The sequence below is a fragment of the Leucopleurus acutus genome, assembly GCF_964270905.1.
Source record: "Leucopleurus acutus genome assembly, chromosome: 3".
NCBI classification, from domain to species: domain Eukaryota; kingdom Metazoa; phylum Chordata; class Mammalia; order Artiodactyla; family Delphinidae; genus Leucopleurus; species Leucopleurus acutus.
The window spans coordinates 112056956-112076815 of NC_139145.1; the positions used below are offsets into that span (position 1 = coordinate 112056956).

At 42.9% G+C, this 19860-nt stretch overlaps 1 protein-coding gene across 2 annotated transcripts in view; it reads right to left on the reverse strand.

Moving 5' to 3' along the window:
* Positions 1-19860, reverse strand: part of RASGRF2 (Ras protein specific guanine nucleotide releasing factor 2) — a 227838-nt gene that overhangs the window by 51486 nt on the left and 156492 nt on the right. The window lies entirely within an intron of this gene.

Consider the following 19860-nt stretch of genomic DNA (forward strand, 5'->3'; position numbering starts at 1 on the left):
CTATCATCTCTCCATAGGAAATCTCATCTAATCATCACCTATAAAAAATTACTCACATATTTATGTCCCAAGATTTCTTCTCCGAACTTTAGACCCATATATCCAACTGCCTCTTGATATTTTCCTCTTAGATGTTTCAAAAACCTCAAACTCAATATGTACAAAAGAAAAACCAATGGCCTTTCCACCAAACCTTGTCCTTTTCCAGTGTTCCCCATCTCAGTAAAGGAGCACCACCAGCCATCCAGTTACATAAGCCTAAAACTTTGGAATTGTTCTTAGGCCATCTCTCTTCTTCTCCCTGATAATTTCACCTGCAAAATAAATCTCAAATCTGTCCATGTCGTCATATCCACAAAGCCAAAACTGGCATCGAGCTCCAGCAATTATCATCCAGTCCACTGACAACAGCCTCCTAACTAGTTTCATTGTCACTCCTGCCCCCTCAAATCTGTTCTCTTTTCTGAAGTCAGAAAGATCTTCCAAAGGGCAAATTAGATGTGTCATTCCCCTGTTTAAAGCCCTTCAATGACTCAGGATAAATACAAAACTCCTTAACACAGCCTACAACGTCTTCCATGGTTTGCCTCTTAGCTCCCTCTCAGCCTTTTCTGAGACCATATTCTTCTATTCCCTCTTCCATTTAACCACCCTTCTTTCAGCCCGTCATCCTCAACCCAGCGCCTTTGCATATACCGTCTTTCACTCAGTGAAAACCACTCTTTCTTCACTTCCCCAAATGAGCCCTTTCTGGCTTGAGCTGGGTAAATCCCCCATTGCACATCTCACAGCACCATGCACATTTACTTTCTGACACTTGCTACATTTGTAATTTTGCATTTACTTATGTGATTATTTGCATCCTCCATGAAGATAAGGATCAGATATGTTTTTGCTGAGCATGAGCACATATGCGGCGTGTAGCAGATGCTGGACACAATATATATTTGCTGAATAAATGAACAAAAGCTTGGATAGTAGGAACTAACTATTTACTTGAATATGCTACAGATGTAAGGATGATTCAGTGAAAGACTGAATGAACAGTCATCAGAACCTATGAATGAGTTAGACGAAAAAGTCCATGAGCTTCTAAAGGGCAGGGGCCCCTTCTTCATACTCCTCTTTGACTGTAGACAGGCATATTCCACCCACTAGCAGACACTGTCAGAGGATGATGATGTGCTCTTGGCAGACTAGATATCCTGAAAAAATCTTTTGCTATTAGAAGCTTAGAAATTCTGGGTAAAATATAATAAATATCTTTTAAAATGCACAGCTGAGTTCTCAAGAAAATAAGGAATTTTCCAGGGTCAAACACACAGAGAGATCTGAAAACCAGAACTAAGCCTCTGAATTATTGCTGTCTGCCTTAAGAGGAGAGCAGTTTACCAGCCTTGGTAACAGGAGATGTGGATTGTAAATCCACGTGATTCAGGAGACGAAGGCCCAGGAAGTGTGAGTGCCAGAGTTAGAACTGAGACTCCCACATAAAGTTGGAACTCTCAAAAGACCATCCCCTCTGCCCAAGAGAGGATTAGGAAAAGAAATTCTCCAACCTGTAAAAGGAGACAGTTAAGAAACTTGACGGTCTTAGCCTGGATCTCAGTGAGGGTGAAACAAAGACTCCCTGAGAACTGATAACCACAGGCACACCTCATAGGTTCGAAGCCCAGATTGAACCACTACTGGCTGGCCCCAGCCAGTGATAACTCCGGAGGCCCTGACAAAAGCACACACAAAACCGCTCCGGAGGGACAAACGCTCGCCCTCAGCCTATACCGGATGACCAAAAAGAAAGGCCTCTGAAGAAAACCTCAAAATCCCAGAGTACAAAACACACAAGCCATCCACCATGAACAAGGGTCTGTAGACAAAGGGATCGGGAGCGCCCCACCTCACCCCCCCCCACCACCAAGAATTTCACAAACTAGAACTATGCAATAGTTCTAGTTCAAATATCCTAAAATTAGGATGTTTATAAAGTCTAAAGATATAAAAGTAGGAACTGAAAACATGTGAAAAGAATTTAAAATATTTCAAGTCAGATTTTACAAGAATCACATAAAATGTCTTCAAATTAATGGAATTATTCTTTCAATTACTGCTGACAAATAGACAAGCTGAAATTTAAAACAGAGATAGATATTATAAATAAATACAGGTTAGACCCAGTTGAATAAAGAGTAAACTGTAAAGAGATCTGAAAAACACATCTGAGAAAATTACCCAAATGCAGTACAAAGAGCTAAAGAGGTAGAAAACAAACACATATATATGGAATGTAAAAAAAAAAAGGTTCTGAAGAACCTAGGGGCAGGACAGGAATAAAGAAAGCAGACATAGAGAATGGACTTGAGGACATGGGGAGGGGGAAGGGTAAGCTGGGACGAAGTGAGAGAGTGGCATGGACATATATACACTACCAAATGTAAAATAGATAGCTAGTGGGAAGCAGCTATAGCACAGGGAGATCAGCTCGATGCTTTGTGACCACCTAGAGGGGTGGGATAGGGAGGGTGGGAGGGAGACACAAGAGGGAGGAGATATGGGGATGTATGTATGTATAGCTGATCCACTTTGTTATACAGCAGAAACTAACAACACTGTAAAGCAATTATACTCCAATATAGATGTTAAAAAAAATAAAAAAAAAAAGAGGTAGGAAAGAGGGGAGACTGGCTATCTGATTGGGAGCATGGACCCACGTGCTATATTACAGCAAGACCATCCGTATCAGCTGAGCACATGAGAGCACAGTTAAGGCGACTTCAGTTAATGAGTGAGCGGCAGCCCCGTTAATAAAACTTGATCTATCAGGATTTACTACAGGTATGCCCCTCAGATAGCTAGTTTATGTATCTGGTTTAGGGAACTTCTAAATTGCTGGTTTAAATAGAATTGACAGAGTGTTTCTAAGATCAAAGACCTCCATCAGTGAAAAAGATTCCCATTTTTCACAGATTTTAAAGCTCTGTGATCAGAGCAACAATTTTCTGCAACTCGCCAGATTTCCTCCTTATTGCAAACTACCCTCTAAGCTGGGGGCTGCTTGGGCAATATTTATTTCTGAATTTAAACGTGAACCATATAGCGAATTGGTGGCAATATCCAGGTAGAAGGCATTCTGTCCTAAAATCATGGATCCACCCCCAAGAAATTCTTATGCCATTTTTTGGAAGAGCAAAGAGCAAATCTTTGTGGAGCTTTAAACATCTTTCGCTTGTCAAATGTCACAGCACAACCAAACTCCACAGATAGCCGAAGAGTTTGTTTTACTAACATCACACATCTGGAATACTGTCACCTCGAGATTTCTGTCTTTCCAAATTATGCATGTCTTTTTTTCAGTTGTAGGCACTGGTCAAACAAGCTAATTTGGGCAACAAAAGCCATCTGGAAAAGTGATAAGAACCAAGTCACCGTACGTGTGAATTTAAGAATGAGATTCAACTTTATGGTCCTTCCCCCAGACACCTTGTGAGTCATTCTCTCCCTTATAGCAATTGGTAGATGCGACATCTCTCTGATTAAACTATACACTCCCTGGTGAAGGGATTTTATCTCAGGCATCTTTGTAGGCTCTTCAGCTTTGCACACAGGCACTCAGCAGTTATTTTTCTTAGCAAAAATTGCAGCACTCCCAATGAAAACTATTTGAAAGTGTCTGCAGATGCTATGTATCTGAATAAAGGGCATTTTTCTGCCATATTGCCATGATGACTATGTATTTGAAATCTATCACAAGCAGGACATACAATAAAGTAGCAGGGAGGGAGGCATGGAAATTTTAAAATAGAGAAAAGGAGGACATTTTTCATTTTATACTCCAAATGATGTGATACTTAGCTAACTTCACTGCTTACTTTGTAAGAGGCAAGTAAAACAATGGTGAGATGGAACTAAGATTACGTGTAGGTGGATTACGGACTTGTCCAGTTAGAGCTGAGGACAAACTGTCAAAGACAAGGAATTCTTGAACATGGGAAGGTATTTTAACATCTAAAGTAGATCGCCAAGAAGTGGACCATGGAGTTGTTGTTAATGCCAACAAAGCATCTTTAGGCCATCCTCTGACTTGGTGAGGAAAGTTAGAGTACAATCAGGAAGAGCTAAAAAGCACAGAGATAATATTGATGTCAGTGGTCCATGGTGATGGGCTGCCTGGAAGGAAAAGTAAATGCTAACTATTGGTTACTTTAATCATGTTTCTAGAACCTGTTTCTTATTGTGAATAATTTTATCCCCAGTACCTGGCATTGTAGGTCTTAATAAATTTAGGCTTATTGAATGAATGCATTGAGATCACTTTAATGACTATATCAGTGAGGCAATTAAGAAAAATTCCACAACAGTGATGAATAATTTTTCACTTTATACAAATGGGACTCAATCTCTCCAACAGCGTCAATGTTATCCATGTGCTTTACTTTGTCCGGTGGATATCTTTCTTTAAAAATCATGTGCAGTACAAAATCATATAATTGGTTTGTACATTTCTGTGCACTTGGATTACAAGTGTATTTCCACTCTGGTTGTTGGCATGGAAAGATCGTTCATATTTGTTGTTTCTTTGTGCCAGGCATTATGCTAGGAGCTTAACAAGTGGTCTATATTTTAACCCTTGAAATAATAACAATTGGCATTCATTGCATGCCCACCAAGTACCAAATATAGGACCATGAGTAATGTGGCTTGTTCAACAACAACGGCAACAAAGTAGGGTAAATGTTGTTTCCCCCATTGACAGACAAATAAACAGGGAATCAGAGAGGTTAAGAAACCTGACAAAGGTCACAGAGTTAATAAGTGGCAGAACCAGGACTTGAGCCCAGGTCTGCCCATTTCCAAAGCCAGAGTGCTTTAAATTATACCTCATAGCCTGGATACAAAGTTTATACGTTAAGTTTTACTTGCAAGTTGGTAAATATTATTAAAGCTACAAGAGAAGATGCTATTTGACTACTTTGGGAAAGTAAGTGTTGTCCTCTTAATTCTCTTTTCTAAATTTTGAAGAGCGGTAAGAACATAGCACCATTATAGAGTTTTATACGGTAATGGATGTTAAATGAAAACTTTTATTTATCTAACTGGAATTAAAATTTTCTCAAAGTGTACTCTTTCCACAAATTCATTACATTTCCTATGTGACCATTATATAAACCAGGGCTTTTAAAACTTCCAGTCATGATCTATTAATGGGCAGTGAGATCAGTTTAGTCGGTTGTTATCAGCATTTAAACAATGAAATAGATGAAAACTGAGTAGATTGTACATAGGGAGAGTGAGTATTCTTTAGAGAAAATTTTGTACCAGTTGTGTGTGTGTGTGTGTGTGTGTGTGTGTGTGTGTGTGTGTGTGTGTATCCTGGATAAAAATGTAAAATGTATGAGAGTGGGTTGCAATAAAACAGTTTGAAAATGACTAATACAGACAATCTGATTATTAGCACTATGTTTAAACCAACTGCATTAATTTCCCAGAAATTCTGGATAACTAAATCCATTCCTTACTCTGAAACATGTCTGAAGGAACAAGCAGAGGATGCTCATCCTCTTATGGTCCCCCCTTTGTTTCTGTCACTAAACACTCTTCCCATTCTCCACCCAATCCTCCAGGTTGTCCACCTCTGCCTCATACCTTGGTTTCCGGTCTGTTCTTGAGCTGACTCCAACCAGTTCTCACTCCCTCGGGGACATGATTCTCTCCCACGGGTTTTTCTACATATTCCAACCTGACACCTCCAGTTCCACCGTTTCCCCAAATCCCTCATTCCTTGTAAGAAATGCTTCTTACAAGATATTTCCATATTAATGACACATTCTTCTCTCATAAAAAACATATCCCAAAATCAAATTTATGTTTTTTGCTCTCAAGCGCTTCCCCACCCTAACTTTCCTGTTGACTTAATGGAACAACCATGGTTTCCACTTCTCAGGTGGGAAACCTCACGCCTCTCTGTCTCTCCTTGCTTTTTCCCATTAGGTCAACAAATACTGTTAACTTTTTGGTAGCATCTGTCAACCTATGTTCCAGGTTCTCTGTAGGTATTGGGTGAACAAGAGATGTGGTCCCTGCTCTCATGGAGCTGGCTCTTTAAATGGGGAGAAGATAGCCTCCAAACAAGTAAAACACCAAAAATGTGTAATTCAAAACCCTGCAAATGAGCACAGTGCTGTTTCTTCAAGAGTATTCTCAAATATCCCTCTAATTTGTTACTGCTCCAGCACCAAGTACTTCTAATGTCTCCCTGTTGTCCACTGAACCAAGTCTAGAATATTTTCCTGGTATGAAGAGGCTGTATTAGCTAGTAAACTGAAAAAAAAAAAAAACAGGCTAATGCAGACAAACAGATTTGCACATACACTGTGCTGAACATTGTGGTAACAGTATTCACTGAGTCTATAACAGTATTCACTGAGTCTATAAAGTAACAGACTCATTCTTGAGATATGATCTAGAATAGCTACAATTATGGAAACTGAACTTTAGTCTGTATATAGTAGGAAATTTGGTGTAGTAATCTACTGGTACATTCAATTACTCCTATTTTAATGGACTCTTAGTTGGCAATCTTTTGTTTGCAAAGGGACAGAACACCCAATTCAAACTCGCTTAGAGTAAAAAGGGAATTACTATTTTATATATCTGGAGATAGTTCTAGATTCAGATCCTGTTTGATTCAGAGGCTGATGTGAGCCTGGCCCATGTCTATTTCTCTTTAGTGCTTTAATTCTGCTCTCATTTCCAGGTAGCAAAAATGGGTAAGGCCATGCTAGACTTATAACCTCATATCACACCATCCAGAGGATGAGAGTGCATTCTTTCTGGTAACTTCCACTAAAGATAAAGGAATTTGTAACCTAGAAGTCCTTCAAAACATCAATGAAATGCAAAGATGTTTTGAAGGACTTCTAGGTTACAAATTTCTTGCCAAACTGCACCATACCCCTTCCTCAAACTCATATCACGACAGCAGTGGTGGGGGAGGTGTCAGAGATGGCGGGGAGACGCATGCGTGTGTGTGTGTGTGTGTGTGTGTGTGTGTGTGTATGTATGTGTGTGTCATGAGGAGGTAAGCTCCCACTCAAAGCACATGGCCAGAAATGTGAAAGGACTAATGAGGCAATGGACAAATTTTGCAGAGTGGGTTTTAAAAAAATTTTTCTATAAGTGTATCCTTATCCTTGGGTTGTAAAGTTCTTCTCCGTACTCAGTTTAACCTGAGATTTTCTCTAAGTACAATTAACTGTAACAATGAAAAAAAAAACACATCCTTGTAGAATGAGGAAAAGAAGCTCAGCAGGTCTATCATTATTTACGATGAAAAAATACATGAAGAATGGCAAAATCAGTATCTTCCCTTTGCCTTCACTTTTCAAAAATTCAGTAACTAAGACTGTCAGCTGAATTGTTCTCATGGATTTTTAAAAATATGTGCTGTTTAGATTCTTGAAGAAATGATTATATACTAAGTTTAAAACAAAACTTATTGAGAACCATTGGGTGTTACTTCTTTTAATTCTCACAATTGTATAAAACACACTCCTCATTTTTACAGATGAGGAAACTGAGGCTCAGAGAAGTCCAGTAGCCACCTAAGGTCACAGATGGTAAAAGCCGAGCCAGGATTTATGGCGAGGTCACTGGATTCTAAAATCCAGCCTCTTCCCACTGAAACACCCCGTCTGAATGCCTATTCACAAGAAGCGCTAGCTGCCCGAGTTTATCGCTATGTAAGCTCCAGCCCTCCCATTGCTGCCATCAGCTTTTGTGCTGGTGTAAAGATGCAACAAGGACACACAGCCAGTATGGAGGGCGACGGTGACTTCTGACAAAGAAGAATGGGGTCCTTTGAGGAGTCGGCAACAGGTGAAGCCACAGAGTAAGCAAATTTAAATGAGTTTTCAAGAAAACTGCTGAGACAAGAAGAAAAGAGACAGGCTAGAAACTGAGAGGGGACACAGGTTTGTGGGAGACAATAATTTGAACCAGTTTGAAAATGAAAATATGGCAATATATTAAAAGAAACCAAGAAATCTAATACTCTTGGTCAGAGTTTCTTGAGAATAAAACCAGTATTACCCAGACCTTTGAAAATACAGTAAATGTTCTAGAAATGGTCAACATAAAGAACACCAAAAAACAAAAGGAACAAACTTTAAAATTCTCAATTATTTCTTTTTCTGTCCAACTTTATAACCAACTATCTGAAAAAAGAAAGGAGGACGATTTTTCTGTACGTTATCTGAATTCTCTGATGGGCATCTGCTACCTCTTCTGGATAAGAGGCAGCTCACCAGTCTGATGTGGAACAATATTCCTATCCTCGCATTAGGCAAAATTTCCCCGCAAACCAAAATAACAGTAATTTTCCAAATCCTTCTACATTTCTTTCTACAGAATGCTACACACACATCTAGAAATGCTTTTCCACGGGGGCAGGGATGGGACAATGAGTGATAGCTCCTGACCCCGGGAGGTGTGTATAAAGCGTGTAAACAGTTGTGAAGGAGCATGTGCCTATGTGTGCAAGGAGCGGGGATGGCTACAGAATTAGCTGAGCTATTCTGAAGAAGCCACTGCAGAGAATTTTAGAGACGGCTGGGGAGGGGGGATAAAAATAGGCCATTTTCTCCCCCTCAATTGTTAACATTGGAATGTACACAAAAAGTTTGAATGTATAAAAGCACTAAATTTTGCCAGTAGAAAATGAAACATACCTTGGGAGGGAGGGTGGGAGCCACAAAACACAAAGGAAGCCCATTTTACCAGGCACAGAATACTGACGGAGTGTCTTTGTGCCAATCACTTTCATAGGAACTGGGGTATAGAGGTGGACAAAGGGAAACTAATTAGCTGCTTACAGGAACTTACATTCTACTGGGGGAGACAGAAATAATAAATCATGTCAGTGGTATTATTATCTACATACAAATGAATAAGGTAAATTCAGATATTGAAAAGAAGAGCTATGTGGAAGGTAAACAGGCTAGTGTGTGTGTGTGTGTGTGCGTGTAAGAGAGAGAGACACACACAGACACAGAGAGAGACACACACAGAGACACAGAGAGAGACACAGAGAGAGAGACACACACAGAGACACACACAGAGAGAAAGAGACACAGAGAGAGACACACACAGACACAGAGAGAGAGACACACACACACACACGGAGACACACACACACACACAGAGACTCACAGAGACAGAGAGAGACACACACACACATACACAGAGACACAGAGAGAGACACACACAGACACGGAGAGAGAGACACAGACACAGAGAGAGAGAGAGACACACACACACACACAGACACAGAGAGACACACACACAGAGAGAGAGAGAGACTCACAGAGACAGAGAGAGACACACACACACAGAGACACAGAGACACACACATACACACACACACACACAGAGACACACAGAGAGAGGGAGAGACACAGAGAGAGACAGACACAGAGACAGAGAGAGACACACAGAGAAAGAGAGAGAGACAGAGAGAGAGAGACACACATAGAGACACAGAGAGAGAAAGAGAGAGAGAGAGAGAGAGAGAGAGAGAGAGAGGACATTTGCTAGGCTGGGTTGGGAAGGCCTTTCTAAGGAGGGGCTGGAGACAGGTGAGCTGGGACTTGAACAAAGAATAGGAAATGGTCAAATGAAGATCTGGGGGAAGAGTGTTTCAAGCAGAACAGTGAATGAAAAGGCCACAAGACAGCTCAGCTTGACTGAGGGCCAGAAAGTGGCCCAGTGTGGCTGAGGCCCAGAGGATATGGGGCCCGGAGAAGGGAGATGAAGTTGGAGAGCGGGCAACATCACCAAGCACCTTTCAAGCCAAGTGAAAGAGCTGGACTGTGTTCCCTGGTACTGGGAAGCAACCAGAGGGTTTTGTGCAAGGGAATCATGATTTCACTGACACTCTAAACAGGTTACTGTGGCTGCCTTGGGCAGTGTGGACTGGAGGGGGCAAAAGCGGTGTGGGAAAGCCCAGGTATGAAGCTGTAATCCAGGTGATGCAGGTGTGCACAAAGCTTGTGGCAGCAGTGGTAAGAACTGTTGGAGATGGAGGGGCTAAGCCTTGCTGATGGACTGGATGTGGAGGTCTGTACTGAAGTGAATAGTGTTTCCCCAAATTCACGTTCACGCAAAGCCTGTCAGTGTTATTTTATTTGGAAACAGGGTCTTTGCAGAAGTAATCAAGATGTCAAACTGGATTAGGGAGGGTCCTAAATCCAATGACTGGTATGGTTATAAGAAGAAGGAAATTTGGACACTGCCACAGCCAGAGGGAAGAAGGCCCTGTGACAACAGAGGTAGAGAACAGAGTTATGGGGCCACAAGCCAGGGAACACCAAGGCCTGCCAGCAATCACCAGAGGTTGGCAGAGGCAAGGCGGACTCCTTCTCCAATGCCTTTGGAGAACACGGCCCCGCTGCCACCTTGATTTCAGATTTCTAGCCTCCAGAACCATGAAAGAACACATTTCTGCTGTTTTTAGCCAACCACTTGAGGTAATTTATTACAGCAGCCCTAAGAAGCCAAAACGAGGTCTAAAGGAAAGAGAGGAATCAGGAATGGTTCCACTGTTTGGGGCCTGAGCAGCTAGGTTAGATGATGATGCCATTTCCTGAAATTGGGGAAGGGTAGGTTTTAGGGAGAAAAATCAGGAGTTTGGTTTTAACCTGCAAGATGTCTCTTTCAGACATCTAAGTGGCAATATCCATGAGGCTCTTAGGCATAACAACCTGAAACTCAAATGGAAAGGCTCGGACTGGGAACGTAAATTGGAGACTATCAAGCATTTACATAGTACTTAGAATCATAAGGCTGCACGAGCGTACTTAGGCAGAGAGCGTAGACAGGAAAAAAGGCCACATGGAGCCCTGTGATCCCACGACCGGTAGAGATTTTGTATAAGAGCCAGCAGGGCTTCCCTGGTGGCGCAGCGGTTGAGAGTCCGCCTGCCGATGCAGGGAACACGGGTTCGTGCCCCGGTCCGGGAAGATCCCACAGGCCGCGGAGCGGCTGGGCCCGTGAGCCATGGCCGCTAAGCCTGCGCGTCCGGAGCCTGTGCTCCGCAACGGGAGAGGCCACAACAGAAAGAGCCCCGCGTACTGCAAAAACAAACAAACAAACAAAAAAAGAGGAGCCAGCAAATGAGACCAAAAGGGGGAGCAAGGTGAAAGGAAAATCTGGCACGTGTGGTGTCATGGCGACAAAGTGTTTCAACATGGAGGATGCGATCAGCTGCCCCAAAGGCTGCTGAGAGGCTGACTAACATGAGGGCTTTGGCTTCTGCAAGATGTAGGTCATAGGTGACAAGAGTCATTTCAGAGTGAAAGTCCAAGAGAATAGGCGGGGGGGAAATGGAGGCGATGAAGTGGCAACATGAAGTATGGCTCACTCGTTCAAGACATTTTGCTTTGAAAACATGCAGCAAAATGGAACAGAAGCTGGTAAAATGGGTGATGTAAGGACACGGTGGCATGCTGATGGGGGTGATTGGGTAGAGGGGGAACTGAGGATGAGGGAGGAAAGGGTAATAACTGCGTGAGAACACTTCTCGAGCATGTGGAAAGGGAGGGGTGGACCCAACAGCAGGGCAGGGATGATTCTTCCAGAACCAGTGGGAGAAGCCAGAGGATGAGTCCAAGTGCAGTGGTCTGGTGAAACTAGTGGAGGAGAGAGGTCACTCTTTCTGTTTTCACTGGGAGAACAGTAGGAGAGAAGCTCCTCAGCGAATACGGAGAGGAAGGTGGAGATGTGAAGACAGGAGAGGACTAGAAATCCTGGCGTATAGGAAAGTGACTTTACTAGGACAGCCTGGCAGCACAGAACACCCATTTGAGATCTGAAGATGTAAGGTTGAGTCCAGGCAGCACAATTCTGCAGGCCTCTCAAAAGAGCAGCTCCACTCTATGTGAATACCAAGTCCATCTGATTCTGTCAATGTTCAGTTAAGGTCCTGGTTGCTCCAGGCTCCACGCCTTTGATCACGCCATCAGAACTTGCCAGGCGGGCTTCTCCCAGAGGCGGCCACAGAGAGGCAGGAGGGTCAGAATGCAGGCTTTCAAGCCTGCAGCCGCCCTGTGGCCTTTCATTTAAAATTCTGTGTGTACTTTGAAACTTACAGAAAGCGCAGCGGGGAGAGTATCACTGCCATCCAATTGTGTACTGAAGTGTGCGGTTTACAGCCCTCTCCCAGGATTTCAGACAGATTCTGAGCAGCTTGCTGTATAATTCTACTCCAGTGAATTAGTTTAACTGTGCTGAGGGACGGATGATTCAACGCTGGTCCCTTAGGCCAACAACTTCAGATCCATCACCTTAGCTGCCGAGGGCAACGTCAAACAACTCACAATGCTGATAATGGCGCAGTGTGGCAAGACTCTGAGCACACGCTGCCGGGATGTCCCATTCCTTCACCCTCAGCACGCCTCGCCACCTGTGACTTGAAGACTCCAGTCACCTCATGAGGGACATCAGGAGACACCTCAGCTCCCCTATTCAAAACCTCTCTGCCACTCCATCCCCACTCTCTTCTTTCCTCCCAGGGGAGAGCAGCAAATGTGACAGAAGAAATAACAGACTGGGGATTTTTACCTTGTCTTACTGAGTGGCCTTGGAAAAGTCCCTTTGTCTCTCAGGGTCTCAGTTTCCTCTTCGGTATCATGCGGAGCTTATCTAGATGCCCCTAAAGTCCCTTTCTCAGGGCCTTCTTGGATAAAGCTCAGGTCTCCCCACCACGTGTCTGATACCCTCGCTTCCCTGGCATCAACAATTACCTGCCCCCGCCCCTTCCCCAATCTTTCCTCTAGCACCTTAGTCTCCACGGATCCCTCCCCTCTGCTTACAAAGGCCTGTCCTCAATGCTGTCACTCCTTCACATGCGACAATGGATGCTGTGTCTTTCTGGCTTAGCCTAGGTATCCCTAGAATTAATTATAAGTAGGCAAGGGCTTTTGGCAGGAGAAATAAAGTGTCACTTGGCCCCAGTAATCCACCTTTGGTCCTGAGTGCTTCTTGGTCAAGTTGGGCAACACCAATTCCATATATCCGATTGCATCTGTGTTTTACATAAGGCCCCCTTATGACCACAGCCCCATCTCTTTTCTCTGAGGTTCAGTGACACTGAGATACACCAGGTGGCCCCACGTGGCACAGACAGAACCAGGTCAGACTGTAGGAAAGGATGCTGGGGCTCCTAAGAGTCAAGTCACCAGAAGGAAGGAGAAGTCTGAACTGATACCCAGAATAAGTCCCAGAGCTTAGGGAAGGTGTAAACCACGTGGTCTGAGCAAATTAGCAGAGATCTGCACCAGCCCCATGGGTGGGCATAAAGAGAGCAGGGTTCACAGGAGCATCTCTGTGAACTGGCCAAAGCTTCCACATCAGCAGCAGAGGCACCTAAGGCCAGCGAGTGGGGTCTTGATGTAGTTAGAACGTGACATTCAATCTAGAGAAGCACCAGGCAAGTGAGGACAGGGAAACACACCACCTGAAATTCTTCGAAATATTCCCAAGGAAGTATTTGAAAGATGGATGTTCCAATGATAATCTATATTGGATGCAAGGTGGAAGAGGCAGTTCTTAAATTGATTTAATTCAAGTATAAGAAGAAATCAGGCCTCACTTTGAGGTTCCAGGCTGAAGGCCTGGGACATTGTGTTACGTTTACATGTCTCTTCATGTAAAGGGTCTTAACACACAGTGGAAACTGAGTCAACCTGTTTAATTGTTATTATTGTTTTTATGCCAAGATTTTTTCATTCATTTTATCACTGTGGATAAACATACCAACATAGACTGGTTCCAGTTATTGGAAGACCTTGGTATGTCCCGAGTCAGGAGATTCCTGAACTTCCCTGCCTGGGAATTTACCACACTTTTATTCTCATCCCAGCCTCCCCAGGGTCTGTAACCACAAGACTTGAGGTGCTGTAAAGTACTTTCAGTTTAGTAACTGAGGACTCAGAAGAAAGGCTTGTACACAGCTGTGAAACCTTCAGCCCCAGGAAACACCACCTGCATGAAGGCAGGGTTGCACTGGGCCCTGTCCTTGCGGCTGGGGAGCCATGTCTCCGCAGAGTGTTTCAGACAAAATCTATCTGTATCATTTCAGTGGAAGACGGCTGCTCCATGCTCATTGTTGAAAACTTTCCAATAGATTACTAACAATTCTTAAAACGTGTTTGAAAGCTTCAGAATTCCTCTTTGCCCTATCCAGACACCTTTATCTCATCTACATAGGACTTTAACTCCCATATAGAAATTTCATAGGGAACTTCTTCCTTCCAGAATCCATACTTTGCTAATCAGATCAACACTTGCTAATTGGTGTGCCACTGCCAGAAGGTACCAGAAGCTCCCCAAGAATTCCATTCCCTATTCTGTGTTACTATCGCTATTCATCAGGCTAGAGAAAATCCTTTTTTAAAACCGCAAATTCTGAAAGTATGTACTTTTTAACTTCCCAAGAAATGATTCAACAGTCTAAAAATTATTCAACAGTCTACCAGATACTCCTGCAAAAAACTTTTCTACCAAATCAAGTCAAAGTATTTGGTTAATATAAATACGAATTAACAAACCATACTGATTCCTAAACTTCATGAAGGTTGGACCTATTTTTTCATTTAACTTGGCCCAATTTTAAGGCCAGAGACCTTAATTCACACAGTGAATAGTGTGGTGTAAAATCGTTTTGGGTAGAAAAGTAATTTTCCAAAGGTAAACTAACTTTTTAGACTTGAGGTTCTGTTGGAAGGCTGTAAAGTATACTAAAGCCGTGGACTAAGGGTGAGCGTTGCTGAGAAGTCACGCTGTCCAGAAGAAGAAAATACCGCCCTTGTGCTCGTCTCTCAAATTCAAGACAGCAACTCTGTCTTTCTCATCAGAGGTAGAAGGCCTCTGGATCAAAAGGTCTAGGGAAATATGTTACAATGCAAGCATCATTCTAAGAGTTAAAACATTATGGTTATTGTTATTTTATAGCTAGCATTCGTTCAGTGCTCACTTATGCCGGGGACTAAACTCATTTAAGCTTTCCAACAATCCTAGAAGTCAGTTACCCTCGCTTTACAGAAAATCATAATGATTAAATAAAAATAGTAATAGTAATAATAGCAATTATTTATATAGTGTTCATTATATGCCAGGCATTGTTCTAGCACTTTACACTTATTTAACCCGCACAATAACCTCACGAGGTAGCGGAGGTTTTGCACATACAACGTCATCAGGTACCAGTCACATCAACTACAGATGTGACTGCAGCAGTCCTAGGTTCTCATTGCCCCATCTTACAAAAGTTCTCCAGTGAACAAACACATCCTGGTACCATCGGCCAAGCCCAGCTCTCTGATGACACAGCATCTCATGCTGCGGCACACATTGCATCTGTACTTCCCAGGTCAGAAAAAAAGTGCTGTTTATTCTCAGCACAGGACTTCATGTGCACTCACATACACATAAATGGGGTCCCACATGGACACTCTAAGTGCATGTTTCTCTTGTAGCTAGACCACATGTTGTGCAAACATTGCTTTGCTTGAAGATATTCCAAATTACTGAGTTTGGTGGTCAAGAGAGGTGCATTTAAATGTGTGAGGGCACCTTATGTGCCTATGGACTACCTCATTTTTGCATATTCTTCCAATACGGTTGTTCATGTCTGTATTTGAATTAAGATGGTTTAAAATGAACATTTTTTGGTAAGCATAACTAACTACAGTAAGTCTCCTACATACGAACCTTCAAGTTGAGAACTTTCAAAAATGCGAACATGCGTTCCACCAACCTCAGGCGTGAGTGAACTTGCAGCTTGCCCTCCGTCCCCTAATGCTGATGATCGTTCAGCTCTGCCATCTCCCACCTCCTCTCCCTCCTCCAGTCAGTAACTCTTCTTGCCTGTTCACTCGATGACAGCACCTGTATGCCAGCTGTTGTACTGTACTACTGTACTTTTGAAAGTACTGTCCAATTAAAAATGTTTTATTTTTTGTTTTTTATGTATTATTTGTGTGAAAAGTATTATAAACCTAGTACAGTACAGTACTATATAGCCAATTGTGTTAGTTGGGTACCTAGGCTAACTTTGTTGGGCTTACGAACAAATTGGACTTACGAACACGGTCTGGGAACAGAACTTGTTCGTATGTAGGGGAATTACTGTACATGTAAATGCCGAAGATGGAGAGGCGTTCCTTCATGTCCTCTGGGGCTGGAAGGCTCAAAAGTATTTGGCTAAAAATTACATTTCCCAGGCTCTCCTGCAACTCAGGTTCTGAATGCAAATTAGAGCATCTGCTCAGGGCCTGGAAGGTGGAAATGAGACAGAGGCCATTACCCACTGCAACAGCCATTTCTGCTGGCAGGCATGGCCACGGAGGCCAGCAGTGCCCCAGCCCACAGGGGCAGCCTCCGCAGAGGCAGGCAGCAGTTTCCTGATCACTGATGGAAGGAAGTCAATGTCTTCTTGGGTCAGCAGTTTCCCGAGACCTCCTGTGTGTCCACCATCCAAGGACAGCAGAAGCAGCAGCCCCAGGTGGGCGAGTTCTACATGGTCCCCCATAAGTGATTCCCTGAAGCCCAGCCTTAAGCCTATTCCTTCCTCTGTACCCAATTCCCTGTAATAAATCTCTTCCCTAGGGAAATAGCTAATTTGTTCCCTACAACCAAACTTCCATAGATAACAGATAGCAAGTGTCTAATGCCAAAGGTCCAGGAATTAGCCTATGATGTTCAATATTTGTAATCAGAAATGAGGCAGATGAGGTCAGTGTCTGAATAAGTCTTGACATTCAATTAAAACAGCACATCCCACATTCAGGGATACCTGGAGGCTCTTCAGTTTTGTTATGCTGAAGCCTGCCTTCTAATAGACCTCCATGATTTCTAGGTAAAAACTCACTGATCAGAATTGCTTTCTATATATGCCAGAAGGAAAGAAGGAAAGAAAGGCGTGGGGGGGGGGGCGGAGTAGAGAGAGAGAGAGAAAGAAGTCTCAGTAGAGGTAAGGAGACTTCACACAGAAGCTTCTCTCTCACCCTGAGGACAGTTCTGGGTGAATTAGGCACTCTTGAGCCCATCTTTAGAAGATAGCCTGTGAGAATTTTTAAAAACCTGTCTCTGTCTATGTTTCAGAGAAAAAGGCTGACTGACAAAAGAAATGAATTTAAATAGAAGATGACTGAGTTATTTGTAGTGAAGTGGATGGACCTAGAGTCTGTCATACAAAGTGAAGTAAGTCAGAATGAGAAAAACAAATACCGTATGCTAAAACATATATATGGAATCTAAAAAAAAAAAAAAAAGGTTATGAAGAACCTAGGGGCAGGACAGGAATAAAGACGCAGATGTAGAGAATGGACTTGAGGACACAGGGAGGGGGAAGGATAAGCTGGGACGAAGTGAGACAGTGGCATGGACTTATATATACTACCAAATGTAAAATAGCTAGTAGGAAGCAGCCGCATAGCACAGGGAGATCAGCTCGGTGCTTTGTGACCACCTGGAGCGGTGGGATAGGGAGGGTGGCAGGGAGACACAAGAGGGAGGAGATATGGGGATATATGTATATGTATAGCTGATTCACTTTGTTATAAAGCAGAAACTAACACACCATTGTTAAGCAAATATACTCCAATAAAGATGTTAAAATAAATAAATAAATAGAAGATGATAATGCATATCTGACTAACACACAGGCAATGAGCTCACGGGTGCCAATAATGCTCATAGTAATTAGTAATCTTCATTACAAGGATTTAAATAAGGTATCAAGGGCTTCCCTGGTGGCGCAGTGGTTGAGAGTCCGCCTGCCGATGCAGGGGACATGGGTTCGTGCCCCGGTCCAGGAAGATCCCACATGCCGTGGAGCAGCTAAGCCCGTGAGCCATGGCCGCTGAGCCTGCGCGTCCAGAGCCTGTGCTCCACAACAGTGAGAGGACCGCGTACCGCAAAAAATAAATAAATAAATAAATAAGGTATCAAATCATTTGCACACAATTTATATACAGGAATCTTTGTATACAAGGTGGAAAGAGGCTACAGTAGAGACAAAACAATATTTATATTTTGTCTAAGAGGTCCTCTCCAGTGTTCAGTAAGTTCAGCAAATTAGAAAAGCCTATGACTGGTAAATAGCACATCCTCTCGATGGAATACTTTCCACCTCTGGCTCCTGAAGACTCTAAGAGCCAGCTCTTATACTCAGCTCCAAGGGCGAGGATTTAATAGCATCTTAATCATACAGTGAGGTCATTCATTAGTACTTATTCCCCATCATCAGCCCAGAGAAAAGGCTGTTTTCTTTCAAGATCACACCTCGGAAATGCTCTCTGATGAGGGAAATTAGACCAAATCAGTAGATCACTGCACCAGCCATCATGTAGCCCTCTTTCTCTCAGTATGACCAATTCTGTCACCAGCAAGATAATTTTTAGTTCCATGAAAGCCTGCCTATGTATCAGGAATGCCAATGGTTCTACACTTTACTAACTTACTCTCTTGGTAAGATGCTGTGGGCAATTGTGCAATGATCCCAAGATGAATTTGAATTGAGTCCTTGACCCATCTCAGCCTCAGATCTCATGATGGGAATGCAATGATCACAGCAGACAACTGGCATATGCAAATGCACTCTTCTTAGCTTAAAAAATATTCAAAAGGCATGGACAGTTCCTTAAGCGTCAGATGAATTAACCTACTCTAGTCTAGGTTAGATATTATAAGAAATTTTAAAGAAGGCAGGAAAAAAATACATACAATTAAAAGCTCCTTTCTTACCCACTTCCGAAACCACAGTCCCTGACATTTGGTTTCAGATACTCCAGCACTCATGATGCTATAAAGCTTCCTTCAGAGTTCTTACTAGGGTTTTCCTTATAATAAGATCCCTGGGAGAGAGTTCAGAAAGACCTCACCTAACTCATACCAACTTTTGCTCTAGAGGGAAGAGTTCAAAGTTACAACGCACTTATAAAACTCTCTAAGCACTGCTCTTAGCTGGAATAGTAGAGTCACTAATAAAATAAAATTTTCACTGGAGATAAAAGTAATAATATGAAGATAAAACGGCTAAGCCAGTAAACAAAAGAAATGAACAAATGAAAGCACATATAATTTTTAACAGGTTTACTGAGATAATTTACAAGCCATGAAATTCAGCCCTTTTAAGTGTATAATTCACTGATAGGTAGTAAATTTATAGGGTTGTGCAACCATGATCACAATCCAATTACAGAACATTTCCATCACCCCCAAAATATCCCTAGTGCTTACCTGCACTCATTCCCTGTTCCCACCCCCATGCCAGGCAAGCATGAATCTGCTTTCTGTCATCACAGATTTACTTTTTGAACATTCACATAAATGGAATCATACTGTGTGTGGTCTTTTGCATCTGGCTTCTTTCACTTAGCCCAGGAGTCAGCAAAGTACCTACTGCCTATTTTTGTAAATAAAGTTTTATTGGCACACTATCACACTCAATCATTTGCATATTGTCTGTTGCTGCTTAGAGAGCAGAGTTGGGAAGTTGCCACAGAGACCATATGGTCTCCAAGCCTAAAATATTCACTACCTGACCTTTAAAAAGAAACCATTGCTGAAGGGCTTCCCTGGTGGCGCAGCGGTTGGGAGTCCGCCTGCCGATGCGGGGGACACGGGTTCGTGCCCCGGTCTGGGAAGATCCTACATGCCGCGGGGCGGCTGGGCCCGTGAGCCATGGCTGCTGAGCCTGCGCGTCCGGAGCCTGTGCTCCGCAACGGGAGAAGCCACAACAGTGAGAGGCCCGCCTACCGCAAAAAAAAAACACAATAAACAAAAAACAAAACAAAACCATTGCTG